Consider the following 19,121-nt stretch of genomic DNA (forward strand, 5'->3'; position numbering starts at 1 on the left):
TAGGGTCTCACTCTAGCTCAGGCTGACCTGGAATTCACTCTGTATTCTCAGGGTGGCCTTGAACTCACTGTGATTCTCCTACCTATGCCTCGCGAGTGCTGGGATTAAAGGTGTGCGCCACCAACCATGCCCAGACCTAGTTTTTTAATCTTTTAATTTTAGTGTTTTCTTCTTTTGCTTTAGTGTAATGTGGTGCTTTTGTGTGTGTTGTGTGTTGCTATGTGTCATAAAATAAATTGTGGATTTATTGACACTTAGAGCAAGCTAGCAGGGTTCCCCCAGGAACATCTCTAAGGAATTCTCACAGGGCCAGGGGGATATCTGAGCAGGTAAGAGCAGTTACTGTACAAGTTTGAGAGTTTACTTAATCAATTAATTTATTTGGGTGGGGGGAGAGGAGAAGCAGATAGAGAATGAGTACACAAGGGCCTCCAGCTGCTGCAAACAAACTCCAGACACATATGCCACCTTGTGTAGCTGGCTTATGTTGGTCCTGGGAAATTGAACTCAGGTCCTTTGGCTTTGCAGGCAAGTATCTTAACCATTAAGCTATCTCTCCAGCCCAAGCATGAAGATCTAAATTTGATTCCAGCATGCAAGCAAAAAAGTGAGGCCATGGCCATGCATATTTGAAATCTTGTTGCTGAGGGGAGCAGAGACAGGAGGATTGCTGAGGTTCATTGGCCAGGCAGTTGAATGAATGAATGAATAAATACATATGTACATACACACACATACAACAGGCTCCAGGTTCAGTGTGACACTTGTCCCAGGGAAGTAAGGTGGAAAAGCAGTGGGGGAATACACCTGGCATCTGTGTCTGGCCTCTGCATACATGTACGTGGGATGGACATATCTGAAAAGACACTACTTACATACATACACACCACATATACTACACACAATTTCTAACACACAAAATTGCAAGTTCTTACCAAAGCACTTAGAAACATTTAAATAGTGGTTATATACTTTTCATCTTACCTTTGCTGAGAAAATTATTTGTGAGTCTTTAGGTTTTTTATGGTTTTTTAATGTCTTTGAGACATAATCTTATGATGTAGCTGAGGCTGATCTGAAATTCACAGCAACCCTCCTGCCTCAGTTTCCTTAGGAAACTTGGGCTTTCAGGTGTGTGCCACTGTGTCTTTCTGCAGTTTTTATTTTTTTAATATTTTATTTTCATTTGGGAGACAGAGAGACAGAGAGAGAGAGAGAGAAAGAGAAAGAGAAAGAGGAAGAGGGAGAGAGGGAGGGAGGAAGGGACAGATAATGGTTGTGCCAGGTCCTCTAGTCATTGCAAACCAACTCAAGATGCATGTACCACTATGTGCATCTGGCTTACATGGGATCTGGAGAATTGAACCTGGGTCCTTAGGCTTCACAGGCAAGCACCTTAACTGCTAACCAATCTCTCCAGCCTGCTGTCTGCAATTTCTAATAACCCTATATGTCTTACAAGTGACAATATTACCATGTATTCAAGATATCAGGGGCTGGAGAAGTGGTTTAGTGGTTAAGGCACTTATCTATAAAGCCAAAGGACCCAGGTTTGTTCCCTAGTACCCACATAAGCCAGTTGCACAAACTGGCACATACATCTGGAGTTTGTTTGCAGTGGCTGGAGGTTCTGGCTCACCTGTTCTCTATTTCCCTCTCTCTCCTCTTAAATAAATAAATAAAATCTTAAAAAAGATATATTTGAAAATATTATAGTTTGGGAATTTTCATCTAAAAATTGTGACAATAGAGAGATGTTGTAGTGTTTTTTAGAAGAAAAAGACGGTTAAATGTTTGTTGAAATACCTAGATATCAACTATTAAAATAGTTGAGAATTACATAAGAAATAAGACTTGGGGCTGCAGAAATGGCTCAGTGGTTAAGTACACTTCCTGTATAACCATGAGGGGACTGAGATGACCAGAGTTCTTACTCCAGATGCCACATAGGTCAGCCCAATCAGCACCACACACACACACACAAACACACACTCACAAAAAAGAGAAAGAAATACAAATTACTAGATAATATAATGTTTGACAGGGAAAGTACACATATGACAGACAGAATTTTTCTGACTACAACAGTTTGAGTGTTATTTTTTTTCAAAAATCTAATTTATTACTTGTCATATGGATTCATTAATAGCATGATGCTATATCAAATTAAACATACTGTTGTTCTTTTGGAGTTTATATAAATAATTAGAAATCAGTAACATATATGTCAGCTTCAATCTTCAATTAGATAACAATGCTGAAACTTATTTAATCTCTTTAATTACAGGAGAATTAGTTGTGCCTTTTTGCAGCAAGTAAATTAATTCTTATATATGCAAACAATATAGAACTAAGACATTCAGAGATTTTGGCTTTAAAGACACACTTATTCTGAAAGTTGGAGGGAACAACTGCACCATCTAGGTTTAGCTCTCTGAACTTATCGTGGGACCAAGCTATAATCATTACCAGTTTTGCCTTTTCTAAAAAACACATTAAATATAATCATACATTGAACCTTCAACAAAAAAAATTCCAAGCAACCCATATCTCAATATGCCTCTCTTGAAAAACACACCTAAATAAGGTAGATTTTGAAGTAATAGGTTGTTTTCAGAGCAAATAGGAAAGAAACATAGTTAAAGCTCTTCATTCCTTCTCATCATCATATCCGAAGAGGGACTATATAAGGAAGCTTAAGATAATGGCTAGAAAATAATTTTGACCTACTGAGCATTCTTTATGAAAGTATTATTCTGAAAACATATAAACTGAATGAAAGAGAGAATGTTATGGTGTGTGTAAAAAAAAACCAAACAAACAAATGTCCAAACCATGAAATAAAATAATTTCACTTAAATATATCTCACTTTCTTCTTTTAGAGAGTAGTCTGTAGAACAACAAAGAAAAGCAGGGAGAACAGTGAGAACTCTCCAGGGGTACACTGTGTTTGAGCATAGTGTAGACTGATGCAGGGATGGGCAGTAGCTCTCTTCAACACTTGCTAGATAGTTAAGTCATCAACTTGCTTCCTCCATTGGTGGAAAATCAGTAAGACAGAAATCAGACTATAAAATCAATCTGAATTTCAACAAAATTTTTATACAATTTTAATTGTCCACCACATCTTGTAAGCTATCATCTCATGAAACAATAACAGCTTGCTAAATAGTAGCAATAGAAATAGAATTAAGATGAGTATCCCATTTTCCTGGATAATCTTTATATTTGACTTGTTTTTATTTTATTTTTTATACAGTTGACTGAATTTTTTATGTGCCATATACTGTTGATATATGTGATATTGAGTCAGATAAAATGCCTAAAGGCTATAGATGAAATAGGAATAATTTTTAAAGTGAGATATGAAGTAAATACTATAATATCAAAATGTCAAGCTCAATAATATATTTTAATGCATATGATTAAATATGTTTTCTTTTATATTTTTATTCATGTGCAAGTGTAGAGAGGTCAGAGGAGAGGGAGGTGTGTTGTGGGGGAAAGGTTGAGAGGTTGAGAGAATGGGCATGCCAGGGCCTCTAGCCATCACAAATGAATTCCAGATGCATGTGCCACTTTATGCATCTTGCTTTAGGTGGGTATTAGAGAATCAAACAAGCCAAGTGTCTTAATCACTGAACCATTTCTCCAGCCCCTCAATTTCTTTTAACAGAAAAATTCAAAGTTATATGACATTATTTTATATAATATACATAATATAAATGTACATTAAACACATGTACATGTATTATTAAATGTATATGTAATTGTATTATAAAGATTGATATATATAAACTCATATTAATATATATGAATATGTATTGTGTATTAGTTTACACATATATAAATTTTAAGAGAAATAATTTTGATAACTTTGTTTGGGTATAGGCCAAAATTAAGTAATTATTTGACACAATTGTAATATGTAAGATGGATGGTCAATGGAGTCATTATCAAATATCTCCTGGCAATACTTATGTTACATAGTCTATAATAAAGTTCATTTGTGAACTAGGACAAGTGGGATTGATTCAAAGGTATATTTTGGAAAGAATCATATAAATTAAATTATTTGTTATGATAACAACAAAACTTTACCACTTAACTAAAACCTTGCAAATGGTCTCTGGAAAGTACATGTCTTCATCCTCAAATTTTGGAAAAATTGGCAAAATATTGGTCCACATAGCAAATGCTGTGGTGTCTTTTGAGTGATTGAAATCTGGCTGTGGGTTATTAGACAGGGTGTCTTGCTCAGGGGATCTATGAACAGGAGTGAAGTAGGCAAGGTATTTGATTCCGGTGTCCCCCATAAACTTTGGTGTTCTGAGTGCTAGGTCCCCAGCTCGTGGAGATTTGAGAATTAATGCCTCCTGGAGGCAGTGTATTGTTGGGCCAGGCTTATGGTTGTTACAGCCAGTTTCCCCTTGCCGGTGTTTGGCACACTCTCCTGTTGTTGTCCACTTTATGTTGGCCAGGGCATGAGGTCCACCTTGTGCCCATGGCATCCTTTTCCCCTGCCATCGTGGAGCTTTCCCTCAAGTCTGCAAGCCAAAATACCCCCCCCCGCACCCCCCCCCCCCGCAAAGCTGCTCTTGGTTGCATGCTTTCTTCCAGCCATGCAAAGCTGACTGCAGCAGCAGGAGAAAGCAGTGATGCATGTGAGCAGAGCAGTTATTAGGGCCCTGGGAAACCAGACAGAACACACGGCTCTGTTACATGAAATGAGTGTTTCTTGAAAAGCGAGGTAAGGAAAGCTGAAGGCAATATTTCTGTGCAGTGGTTTGAGTATATAATGTTCCCCGTAGGCCTCATGTGTTTGACCGTTTGTTCCCATGGTGGCAGTGCTGTTTGGGTGGGTTGTAAACTTTTTGGAGGTGGAACCTTGCTAAAGGAAGTAAGTCACTCAGGGATGAGACTTGAGGCTTTACAGATTCACTTCCTATTCACCCTGTGCCTTCTGTCTGTGGGTATGTTGTGACTAGCTGGCCTCTTCCTCCTGCTGTCTATCTTCCCTTCAAGGGTGCAAACTATATCCTCAGATGTAGTTATGTTCTCATCGCTGGACAAATCTCCAACAAGACACAGCTTATGGTAATAAAGGGGTTTATTTCAGGATTAGAGTCCAGGAAAGCACTATCAGTAGTGTTCAAGATTCACCCCCATTCACATTTCAGTGCTGGACTATAAATCCCAAACCCCCAGTGATACCTCCTCTAGCCCCACTGCTAGGTTCTCAAATTACAAGCTCAATCTTAATAAAACACCTGCACACATACATTCAAACCAGCACATCCTCAAACTGTAACCTGGGATAAACCCTTTCCTTAAGTTGCTTCTGGTCAAGTATTTTGTCCCTGAAAAGACTGAAGTAATTAATACACTAGGGAAGCTGTTAAAATGGTTTCATGGGTCTGGGAAGATGGTTCAGCGGTTAAAAAGTGTTTTCTTATAAAGGCTGCCAGCCTGGGTTCAATTCCCTAGTTGCCTACTTAAAGCTAGATAGGCATTCAATTGCAGTAGAAAGAGACCCTATCACATGCACTCACAACATACACATATGTAATAAATAAATAATTCAACAAGTTAAACAGTTTTAATGGGGCTTTTCATTATAAAACCATCATTCTAGGCACAGTGTTTGATAGTCATATTCAAAACTGATTGAGACAGAGAACTAATGAAGGGTATTTTGAAGTCATTTCAAATAACCCACATTTCCTACATTTTCAGAGCAATGAAAAGCAGAAGAAATCACATGTTAATCCATTTTTTCTGCTACTATAAAATAATACCACAGACTAGGAAAATTATGAACAATAGAAGTATATTTGATTATAGTTCTAGAAGCTGTAAAGTCCCAGAGCTTGGTGTGAGCTGGTCAGGACTTCTTGCTGGATTTTACCATGGCAGAGGGGCACCCAAGCATGGAAGAGACATCTGAGTGACAACTGGGATGGACTTCAGGGCCCACATGAGGAAGCCGCTCTTAGGATGACTAGCCCACCCTTGTCACAATGATGTGAATTGATATGTGACCTGAAAGCCCTCATGGCATACCCAAACTTTCAAAGGCCCTACTTCCTAATAATGATAAAATGCTAATTAAATTTCAATGTGAGTTTTAGAGGGGGCATTCAAACCATAGTAAATGTTGATTGCAGTTTAGAAGAATAAAAATAAATTCCTAGCAGTTTAGAAGAATAAAAATAAATTCCTAAAAGGCAGGATGATTTCTTGATATTTCACAACAAAAGTTGTGTAAGAAATAGGCACATACCATTCAAGTGCATCAATTATTAGAATTTCAGTTTGGGAACTATGAAAGCTTGCTCTGGTAATGATGAGGACTAATGTTCTACACTGTGTTGATAGAAAATGTATAATTCTAAGGTCCTTTCTAACTCAAAAATGTCAGGGTTTACTGAAATAAGAATGGTATTTTCCTCTCTAATGGTTAGACTTCATTGTTAACCTGAGTTTGTATTCCCCATAGACCATCTGAGTGTATCTTATAGTGTGTTTACAAAAAAGCTCAACTGAGGAGGGAATACTCACCCTGAATGTGGAAAGGAAAATCTCATGGGCTGGAGTCTTAGATGGAATAAAAATGAGAAACCTGACTAGGCACCAGGAGTCACTTCTCGGTGCTTCCTGCCTTCAGAAGGTTTAAGGCAAACTGTTGCATCATGGTCTCCCCCCTCCCCAACCCCATTATGGACAATACTCTCAAACTTTGAGCCAAAATAAACTTTCCTTTATTGAGTTGATTCTTGTCAGTTTTGGGTCAAGATTCTGGCTGCATTCTGCTCATGTCCTAAGAACTTTAAAGTAAAAATTAAAACTAATGTAGCAATTAGTTTGGTGGAGGAAATTTTAAAACAAAATAGTATTCTGGTTGCTTTATGGTTACTAACTACTGTTTAAAAGAATGAAGCATGTTCAATTTGGTGAATAAAAGGGTTTAATGTTGGAGACACAGAGAATACTGAGAAAGCAATAGGAATTGTCAAGGGGATTAGCACCATTAAAGAGAAATCTAAAAGCGATATCCTGAGGACAAGGACTCACTCACTGAGGGTTCCAAGTTATGAAAATGTTTGTGCAATTAAAAAGAAAGAGTCTGGTTGTAGAATGCCACTGGAAAATATCTTCTAGGACGTTTTCTTAATTCAGCCACCAAGGTACACAAAGGCCACTATAATTGTAATAAAAGAGGACCAAAATACATCTTAAGCTGGCTTCAGAACTCAGCAGCATGAGCCATATGGTGGCAGTTTCAAAGGCATGCAAACTGCAAGAGTTAGGAAGTTATTAAGGTTTACAGAAATCCCCTGAGGCCAGTCAGTATTGGATTCTCTGAAAGCCCCAAGAAGTCATATTAAAATGTAAAGGAAAATTCTAATTGGAAATGGAGACTCCAGGATGTTGGTGAAGCCAGCCCATGCTATAGTCAATGAGGAAACCTGCGGACATGTTTGGAGGCAGCCCCAAAGAGATACCATGTGTTCTTTCAATGGCTGAGCTGAAGGGACGGGCTATCCAAGACTGCTGAAGCCCACATGAGTACATCATGAACTCTGTATACCTGAAATAAGCTGTTAGATTAGTTTTTAACCCTATTAGGTTTCCAAATTGATTTGGTCCAATGTTTCTTTGCAATGCTTCCATCCCTCTTTTTCAGAATAGGAATGTTAACTCTGTATCTTTTGAACATTGGAAATATATAACTTTTTTTTTTTAAATTTGACATACATAAACACAGGAGAGAGAGAGAGAGAGAGAGATATGCAGAGAAATAGAGAAAGCAAATGGGCATGCCAGGGCCTGTGGCCATTGCAAATAAACTCCAGATACATATACATGCTTTGTTTATATGACTTGCCATGTGAACTGGGGAATCAAACCTGGCTTTTCAGGCAAGCACCTTAACTGCTGAGCCATCTCTCAAGTCTATAACTTGTTGTTTTAATTGTACTGAGGCTCACAGTTAAAGATTGCTCTAAGTCTTACAAGAGACTTTGGAAAAGTGTTAGAACTGTTAAAGTCTATGGGGACCTTCAGAGATGGAGTAAATATGTTTTGTTGTTTATTTTTATTTAATTTTTTTATTTTCGAGTGGCAGAGAGGGAAAGAGGGAGGGAAAGAGAATGTGTGCATCAGGGCCTCCAGTCACTGCAAACCAACTCCAGATGCATGTGCCACCATGTGCATCTGGCTTACATGGGTCCTGGGGAATTGAGCCTTGAACTCGGGTCCTTAGGCTTAACTGCTAAGCCATCTCTCCTGCTCTAAATATGTTTTTAATTGTTATATGAAAGTGAGACTTTAAACCATAATATTCCACATTTTGCCCCTAAAGTTTGTGTGGCAAGTTGATAGGAAGATTTGGGACAATCATGATTATCAACTTGATTAGATTTAGCATCACCGTGGAAACACACTTCTGAGTGCACCAAGGAAGGTGTTTCCAAAAAGGTTTAACTCAGAAAGGAAGATCCATCTTAAATGTCAGTGACCATCACATGGACTAAGATTCCAGAATGAATCAATAGAAGAAAACTTAGCTTGTATGGTAGATCACACCTACAATTACAGCATTTAGGAGTCTGAACATCAACTATTTTACTTTCTGTTTACCGACTGCAGATGGAATGGAAACAACCCACTCACACTGTCACCTTGCCACCCAGCTATCCTCACTGTGAGACATTGTGTCCCCAAAACTGTGAACTAAAATAAGCTCTTCCTTCTATTGCTTATTGTCAGGCATTTGTTCACATACATACTACATGAGGAAAGGAAAGATATTTTAATATGTTAACAATTCCTTTCAATTTTATAATGTAAGTATAGTGCTAGGAGTTAGCACATTTTGGAACATAGTTTCATAGAAAGACAAATTTTCCTGATCCAATCTTCTTAGAAAACATCCACCAGTAGCTTGCAATGTGCAGCTCATTAAGATTGTCATCATCTGTTGGAAATGTGGTTGCTTGGCTTGATCGTGTGCCTAGTCTTCAGTCACAGGTATTGCCTAACTTACTGGGATTTATGGAAATCTTGCTTTGTTGTCCAATTTTTCCTGCTGTTATGACTTCTCAGAACCTTAAGGACATGGGCTAAATAAAAGATGAATGAGAAAAATTTTAAATGAAAGTTACTGATCATGAAACATGCTTCTATACATAAAGAAATGTGTTTTGAGCTAGGCCTGGCTCTGGTGAATATGGTAGAGCATAAGAAAAGAGGCATAAACATGTCTGCCCTTGCGGAGCTTGTAGACTTGAACATTACAAGATTTAAACAAAGTAAAATTCATGGTTCAGATTCTTGATTTAGAAAATTCTTTTTCTTTCTTTCATTTGCAAGCAAAGAGAGAGAGGGAGAGAGAGGAAGAGAAGAGGTGAGACAATGGGTGTACAGGGCCTCTTGCCACTGCAAATGAACTCCAGAAGCATGCACCACTTTGTGCATCTGGCTTGAAATGGGTACCCAGGATATAAAGTTTTGTAGACAGGTGCCATTACCATTGAACCATCTCTCCAGCCCCAGAAAACTCCTTTTCTTTGACTTCATGTTTAGTTATCCTACTAAGTGAGGAGAGCACTTAGCTCTCACACCTTAGCTTTCAAATCCCAGCAGATGAAATATGTGTTTCTTCTGAGAGCTTTCAAATGTATTCCTGAAACAAATGGTGTGTGATAAAAAGCTCATTTGCAGATTGTTGCTAATTGTGTCTCTTACATATACTTTTGCTTCATTCCATGTAAATTACAGTGGTAAAAAACGATTATACATTCAAAGAAAAAAATTACTGCCTGAATGCAATAAAATGTAATGGTCTTTCTTGAGTAATGTTTTATCATTGACTTCAATGGATTAGGACAATTTTCATGGTGGAGTTGTGAATAATTAAATATTCACATGTGAAGCAAAGGGAACAGAGATTCTAGTCCTACTCCTGGGATACTAGGGTTGTCAGATATTATAAATAAAATATATAGAGAAGAAAGCAACAAAAGTCTCAATTACCCTATGAAATATTATCACAGTAGTTCCTGAAATGAGAATTTACCCGCAAAGTGGCTCGGAAAACTTTGAGACATTCCTTCTTCCTTTTTTATTAAGTGTTAGAAAGTGGATCTTCCTTAATGCATTTTCTTATTGCCAAATATAGCAATCATCTTATGAAGGTGCTTCCTAAAATAGTCTGCCTGTGTTTCAGTAATTTGCTTTATGAGCCTGTATGCCATCAGTTTAGGTGCTTAAGGGCTGGCTGCTGAAAACTCACAGTTGCTCCTTCTGCAAGGGCCACATTGGTCAAACGGGAGTGAACCCCCTTCCCTAACGCCCTGTATATGAGTGGTCTCAGACACATAAACGTGTTAAAAAAAAAAAACAAAAACCATAAAGCTAGTCTAAATTGCAGCTAATTTTGTGACACAATTTTTTGTTTTGATTTGTAGGATTTTGTTTTCCAGTTTTTTGTTTTGTTTTGTAGAATTAGGGAGAAGCTAGACTCTAATCAAAGCCACATTTTGCCCAGTTTGTGCTCCTTGGCTCTTTCATCTGCACCCTTCATTTCCTTTTCCTGAAAGGTCTTTGGGATATTAATGCCCACATCAAGCTCTTTCTTGTGGAAGCTATGTTAAGACACCATATGTCCGCAGAGGGAGTTAACTGCATGCTAAGGTTTCACTGCTTTTAGACCTCTATTGGTGTTGTAAATTTGCAAGCGCAGCTGATCCTAAAACTCCCAAACAGAGGGCAGTTCCTAGGAGTTTTCATTCCCTTAATTTCCAATTTGTTCCTGAGTCACTTGATTAACCTTTTCACTTGGACCTTTAATGCCAGATTGCATAATTGACTTCTGGCCCCTTTATCCTATTGCCTCTCCCTCCTCTCACATGGAAATCAACACTGCAGCTTCCAGCTTCTTTAATGCTTCCAGATCTCGTATTTTTCTTATTGTTCTTTTGAAGGTGCATTTGCTATAGGTCATCAGGAATGTAGAGCATAAACAAGGTTATATGGTATTTGAGTTTGTTGAAATTTGGCAAAGTCTAAGACAACAGAAAAGAAGGCAACATGCCTTCTATGATTATGCTGAAGAGGTGTTACAAAATAATAGCAGTAAACTAAAGAAAACAGATTTAGCATTCAAAGGACTCAGAAGTAAGGGACAAGCCCACTTGTAGAGCACTAAATCAAATTGCCAAACAAGATACACACCATGGGAGTGCAGGAAACAGTGAGAATCCATGAAGATGCATTGGCCGAAGGCTGCTCTTGGTGGCTAGATGCCTGATGGGTGAGAATAGTGCTGCTATTTCCTCTGTTGTTTTCATGTCTATAGTGGAATTGTTGAGATACTACCTGCTCTTTTAATATTTTTATTGCTTGAGATAACTCATTTAGAGAATAAATACAATATCTTTTTCAGTTAAATAGATTAAAAGCTCTTAAAACTAGGAACTGAATAAAATAGGAACCCAGAATTTATGGATTAATGCACACAATGTAGCTCTTATCTAATAGTGAAGTAGAGAAATATGTAAGATGTTTTTATTTGAAAAGAAGGGAGGCTTAAGGAGGGTCTAGAGCAAGTCTGATTCTATTATTAGAATGTAATGAGAGTAAATAGTAGGTTATAATTATATATTTACTCTTCTAGGCACTCTTTAAAACAGTTTACATGTCATAGTTTATTGAATCAATATAACATATCTAAAAAAATACAACATTACTATACTTTCTATGGTAAGGAGAAAATAAGTGAAACATAGACATTAAATGTATTCACTTTGCCTCTTACAAAGTTAGGACTAGAGCTGGAGAGAAGGCTCAGAAGACAGCAAAGATCAGCTGCCAGCTGTCCCAACATCACGTTGCTCTATCCCTTTCTAAGAGAGATGTTACTGGGGTAGGAATGAGCATGTGAGGGGGATCTGGTCCAGGGGAGGTGCTGTTCAAGGCTGGGGAGTTGCAGTTACACAAACAGAACATCTGTTCATCATCTTTCCAATCTACTTGCCATTGCCTGGCTTGTAAATGCCGTGTTTAAGCTGAATTTCCTTAAATAGTTGTTAATCAATAATTTACCTTTAAAAAATTATGCACTCTCCATGACTAGATTATTTTAATACTTAAATTTTCTCATATTATTTGTGTTCTAAACCCTGATTACCTTTGTATGCTGTGAAACATTAACATTGACATGCACATTTCAAGCAGTGCATGAGCTTCTTGAGGGTGAGTACACTGTCTGCTCTGGTCATGGCTTTCCTCTCCAAGTGCCATGATAATGCTGGCAAGTTGCAGAAAGTCCATATAGCATTCAATGAATAGATAATTATGATATTACTAAGACCTGTGTATAGCTTCAACTACTGATGATGCCTACCCACAGAGTAAGTTGTGTTGGAAAAATCTTCCTAAAATATAATATTATTTCAATTTTAAAAGTTTGTATTTATTAAAAAATTAATTTTTCAAAAATATCCTTAGTTAGTTTTCTCCTATTTGATTTTTTTCTTAAATTTCTTAAATCTATTTTAATGCTTATATTCTTTTCATCTTGTATATTTAAAAAAATTTATTTAATAGAGATAGAGAGAGAATGACCACGCTAGGGCCTCTAGCATCTGAAAATATACTCCAGATGCATGTGCCATCTTGTGCATCTGGCTTAGGTGGGTACTGGGGAATTAAACCTGGGTCCCTGGGATTTGCAGACAAATGCCTTAAACACTAAACCCTCTCTCCAGCCCCTTGTATAATATTTTTAATTCACAATACTTCTCAACTCCAAAGGCTTAGGAACTCAGGCAATGCCATACTGCATTCTCTACCTGATTTATGTAAATTTTTAAAATTATTCCCTTTAGCCATCATTCATGATAAGAAATCCAAATATTTACTTTACCCTGCAGAATCCTGCTTGCACCTAAGGGCTCATAATCATACTTTGAGATTCTGCTGCTAATGTTGGTTCTATTCTTCAATGTTGCTAAGTTGTGATATTGAGAGTTTACCTGCTTAAAAATGGAGAATTAAAATTGCAGCAATGCTTTAGATACTAATACTAATTCAAGGTAAACAGAAGGAAAAAGATGTATATTAGTGTAGCATACAGCCTCAAGTTGCTGGGATGATTGTCCAAACCAGGCACAGTTATGAAGGAAGGGATTTATTTGAAGCTTCCAGATACAAGGGAAGTTCCATAATTGCAGAAGTTGGCCTGCTTTCACAGGTCTGAGCAGAGAGAGAGAGAAAAAAGCTACCGCTAAGTAAGCAAGCACACTCAAGGCAAAGCTCAAGCACTCTGCATATCTTTTAGATTGGAATTCCAAATCCACCCCCACATCTTAGGGCTGGACCCTGGCATCTGCCCACTGCAACATCAAGTTACAAGCTTGAATAAAGCTCCTGAACCTATAGAGGGCCTTCCATTTAAACTATACAAATGGTTATTATTCTCATGTGTGTCATGGGCTGTATATTCCATTTACAAGTGTTCCATTGAAGACTTGATTAAAAATTACCAAAAAATTATTATAGTATGTTTATGCTGTTTGTAAACTTTTTTCCTTGCACATAATTTTCTTTTAGTGTTCAGGAAATAGTAAGCTGAACTTCTATTTCCTGCATAGCAACTCACAAGAGTTGCTCTTCCAACAGCTGTGAAGCAGTAAATGAAATATTGACGGATTTTCTTGTCATTTAATTTGCAGTGATTTCTGTGCTTTTCAACTGCCAGACAAGGTACAGGGTATGATTCGGTTGTCTCCTTCCTTGTAATTTGAGTATGTGAGACTACAGTTCATAAGTTAGCTGGAGCAAAGAAAGGTTAATGGAAGTTTAAAAGTAATTAGTAAATAAATATCATGCCACATCTATTAGTTATACAATATTCTTATCATTCTTCTGTCATTTTTATCAAAGTTACATTTGTTTAGCAAATTTTCATTCTCTGTTTGTACATGGCTCTTGAATGTGCTGTACAATGAATGGTCCTATATTTATGCCTGAGTTGATACTTTGACGTGATTTTGGTTTCTTAATTTATTTCACCAGGGTTTTATTGCTGTTTGGTTTTGGTTTTGTTTGGTTTTATTTTGATTTTTAAACATCAGGACTTGGACTGCTTTATTTGCTATAGTAGTATAATGTTCTTTATTCTAGACTTAAGATAGTTTTCATGTCTTCAAATAGTAACTTGTATTTTAATTCCTTAAGGAATTGCTGTTGGTATTACACAGTGTGTGATCATTTCCCACTATTCCTTTTCCTCCATTTGCTGTTGTCGCACTCACACCCTTTGTCACAGTGTGTTCATTGCCTTATGATGGTATCACCAGTGACCTCCATGAGGACATTGGCCAGGAACTTACACAGCAAATACGTTAGATTTTTCCTGTATGTGAATTTTCCAAAATATATATTTGGTATTTTCTTTTTAGATTAAGAGGCTTAGAGCGGGTTGAAAATGGAGGATCTTTGATAACTGGTGAATTAGATGACCACATCTTTGTTGACATCTCCCCTATTTTATAAACAGTTAATAATTGTTCTTAAACTGTGTTGAACTTTGTGAAGTGTTATCATACTCTTTTCAGTAAAGAAAACTAAATGGAATATAACTGATTTACACTTAGGGAGAACCAGTAGTACCTTGGAGAAAATAGGGAGTCATTTTAAATACTGAGTTTGGTTTGAAGCTCAGAACTTGGTAGTGTTAAGAGGGTTTATCAATTCAGACATCTCATTACCACTAGAACATTACATAGCAGTTTAGGATTGGGAGGTATAATGAGGAAATGGCTTTGGACACTGTGCTTATAAGAATGAACTATTTACCCAGGTGAGCAAACAAAAAGGTAGCTGTGATGCATGGATCTTCAGGAATTGCTGAAAGGAAAACATGAAGTTAGTATTTTATAGCCTTACCAATCCTAGGCAAAACTTTTCTATCGTAAGTAATTAAGTCATGTTGACACAGTTGAATTCAATTATAAGTGCTACTTACCAAGTCATATTTGAGGCTGGCTATAGTACTTCTGCAGAATAATAATAATCTTCAGTAGATAATTACTGTATCCTTTGCAAGAGAGACAAAAGAGAAGGCGATAGCTCCAAAATATATAAAATGTTTGCTCTAAAGGGCTTTCCATTTTAGACAATTGTCTCCCAAATGAAATTTGAAGATATATTGCCTTCAAGGAAAATTTAAGATGTTACACTAGAGCTTTTCTTGGCAAACACTGAATTAAATGTTAAGGATTTATCTCCCCCTATTCAAAGTGATTCAGAATCTATAATATGTTAAAGTACCTGTGAGTTTCCATAGTGGGACAAAACAAAAATAATGCCAAATTTATGAAACAAGATGTCCTTGTATAGTGCAAGTTCTCATGGGACCAGTGAATCATGGAGCCCAAATTTATGAAGTGGTATTATTAAAAAAACAAAACAAAACAGAATAAGGGGTAGAGGGATGGTTTAGCGGTTAAGGCATTTGCCTGCAAAGCCAAAGGATCCAGGTTTGATTCCCCAGGACCCATGTTAGCCAGATGCACAGGGGGGTGCATGCATCTGGAGTTTGTTTACAGTGGCTGGAGGCCCTTGTGCATCCATTCTCTCCCCCCCCCGTCTCTCCCTCTCTCCCTCTCCCTCCCTCCCGTCCTCCCTCCCTTTCCCACTGTCTCCCTCTTTCTCTGTCAAATGAAAATAAAATATTTTAAAAAAGAAACAATTAGGTAATGTTGAAAATGCTATACTGATTTTGCTGTTAGCTTCAAAACCATATAACAACAACAAAATAAATCTCTATCCAGGAGTATATGAAGTCACATCAGAATCTGAGTAATCTGTTGTAGAAATTATTTTAATGATTTTTTGGAGGAATATGCAGAATATAAGTTCTGAATAACCTTTTCATTTTGTCTATTTGGTGCATACTCATATTAAATTTTTGAGAACTTTTAATTTTTTGTCTTTGTTTTTTTTTTTTTTTAATTTTTTTTGAGACAGGATTTATGTTCCTTTAATAGCTAAAGTCAGCTTGGAAGTCTTGATCTTCCTGTCTCAGCCTCCAAAGGGCACTGCAGGCTCACTTGATTGATTCTTTCTTCTCTTTTTTTTTTTTTAAATTTTTATTAATTTGAGAGAGGGAAACAGAGAGAGATGGACAATGGGCATACCAGGGCTTCCAGCCACTGCAAACAAACTCCAGATGCATGCATCACCTATTCATCTGACTTACGTGGGTCCTAGAGAATCGAACATAGGTACTTTGGCTTTGCAAGCAACAGCCTAAACCTCTAAGTCATCTCTCTGGACTTCTTTCTTACTATTATAAAAAGAAAAAAACTGGTTGTGAATGAAATGTTTAATTACATGTTTTCAGAACAAAGTTGTTAGTGCTTAAGGAGTTAATTTTCTATGAAGCAGAGATTGGGTTTGCCATTTCTTCATAATATTCACCATAGGATCTGTGCAACATGATCTGGCTGTGTCTTTTCCATGGGGCCTAGTATTTATGTTCTTCAATGTATATATAGTTGAAATGAATGATGTAAAAATGTCTGAAGTACAAAATTTATTACCATAGTTGGTGAAGCACTTGAAACACTATTTTGCAAATTTTAGTAATAATTACACAATAATACTAGTGTTACAGAGAAATGTTAAAAACATAATTTTATACCTGATTTTACTTGTTAATTTTACTCTTAACTCAAAACTAGTTTGAGAGGACCCAACAAATTTTATATTGTTTCATTATCTGAGTTTCCTCCATAGTGAAAGTATGGTATTATAAGACTTCAAATTGTATATTAGCTTCAAATCTTGATTCCAGGAATAAGAAGTAAACATAAACTTTTACTACTATATATTATCTAAATTATCAGACCTATGTACATCTCAGATATGTAAGGTAATGCAATACTTAGGCTTTTATCCAAGCCAAGCCTTGTCTTTCCAGAACATAGCTGAGCACGTATGATGACTGAAGCAATGCATTCCTATCAGTGGCACCCATCCCACCCCCACAGCCTTTTGATTAAGTTGCTGAGGAATAAACACCATCTACAACGGTGTTCTCTTTCTTGAAGATGGATGACCAAGTTTGTAATCACCCTACAAGCAATATTACCTGGAGTTGGGTGCATATTTCCTGATGCCACATTTAAAACAAAACAGAACAAAAATCTAGCCTTTCTTTGAAGGGGTGTATGGAAGAGACATGTAGTGGGGCAGCAGGTGCCAGGCAAGAGATGAGGTGGTTTCTTTGCCAGGGAGCAGCTGTGGTTCTAGACAAGAAAGGGAGAAATATACATATATGCCCTGGGTTAGATTAATATAAATCTCCAGCTTTTCCCAGATGGTGTGATTTCACAACTTGCATTTTATAACACTTGGTTTGGTGGTAAAATGGTCAATTTCTGTACTGGATCATACTTGTAAATTCTCTAGCAAAGTGTCAAATTTTTCATGTAAATACTTCCAAAGCAAAACTTATTTTTAGCATCAACTATAGGAAAGAAGTCATAAGCCTCTTCTTTTGGAGTTGCTTATGTAACTGTTTTCTGTCAGAACTGCAAAAGAAAATCAAAGGAAACAGTTAAAGGCTTGGGGAAGGAACAGTCAGCTAAGATGATTGAATTAGAGTGAAGCTAAGATGAAATTCTTAGGAGGTACTTTGGAAGTCTTACTTGAGCATAAGTCGTGATGCTGAGATGCTGCTGCTATTGTTAGTGTTTTTTCTCAAGTGAATGCTGACTCAGTGTCATGGGTCTGTCAGCCACCATTATGTAACCTAATGGGATGGCATTTAAGATCACAAAGATAATGGTTTGTAATGGGATGTTATTGCTAATGAGGATGGTGGCAGCAACAGTTTAGTGATTCGGGTCCTTTTATATAAGGTGATCAAATGTGGCATTTCAGCAGATTCCTGGAATAAGTGAGTGATGAAGTCAGCAACTCCAAGGATATTGTTTGACTAAAGAACTTGGTACTGTAGTCTGCTTGGGAGATTTATTTAGTTCTGGTAAGTAAATCCAATTATAGGACTGAAAGTGTATATTTAGGTTTTATTCCTAAGGTCAAGTTTTGAAACTGAAATACAACTGGAAACTAACATGTACTTGGAAAATTGTTCAAATTAGCTAACTCAATATTGTATGAATAGTGAGGACAAGTTGTTGGGGTCTTGCTGTGTTGTACACATAAATCTGGAACAATCATGCATAACAATGAATCTGGTGGAGGAGTGGGAGATGGAGTAGTTTGAAGTCTTCAGCCAAACTTACTGGGTCTATTAAGTGAAGGCAGGATGGAAAATTGGAACTACTAGGGTGATATTAATATGCATCAATATAAATGCTTTGTCAATACCATTCCTTTTTGTAAGAATCTACATATAAATAATAATAATATGGTGTATGTATATACATGTATATAGGAACACACTAATATGCTGTTTTTCTATATGCATGTTGCATGTAGACACAAAGAATATTTTTGTTAAGGAATTGGCTCACAGGATTATGGACATTCATGAGTCATCTGTATAGCAGCAAAGATAGGCAAAAAACTCCAGCAGGATTTGGTAAGTTCTTAGTGGTGAATTTCTTCTACAAAAATTCATTTTTTCTTTTAAGGGCTTCAGGTGATTGGATGAGCTCCACTCATATTTTGAAAGTAATGTGAGGGTTAATTAACTATGGTTGCAATCATATCTATAAAATACCTTTCGGCAACATTTAGATTACTGTTTGACTAAATAATTTGGGACTACAGCCTAGTCAAACTGACAAGCTTAACCACTTAACTGTATTAAAGACTTCAAAATCAGTCATCCCCTTGGTCAGAGCTAAGTGCTTCAATTAGTAATTTGTGTCAATTTTAAAGGCAGGTTTTGTATATTTGATAAATCTCTAGTAACACATAAGCTTAACTGTCAGCTGGACATTTAGCTTGAGAGTAGAAAAATAAGGAATCAAGAAACTTCCCAAGCCAGGCATGGTGGCATACACCTTTAATCCCAGCACTTGGGAGGCAGAGGTAGCAGTATCACCAAGAGTTTGAGGCCTCTCTGAGACTGCAT

This window comes from Jaculus jaculus, chromosome 4 (genome assembly GCF_020740685.1).
Source record: "Jaculus jaculus isolate mJacJac1 chromosome 4, mJacJac1.mat.Y.cur, whole genome shotgun sequence".
Taxonomy (NCBI): domain Eukaryota; kingdom Metazoa; phylum Chordata; class Mammalia; order Rodentia; family Dipodidae; genus Jaculus; species Jaculus jaculus.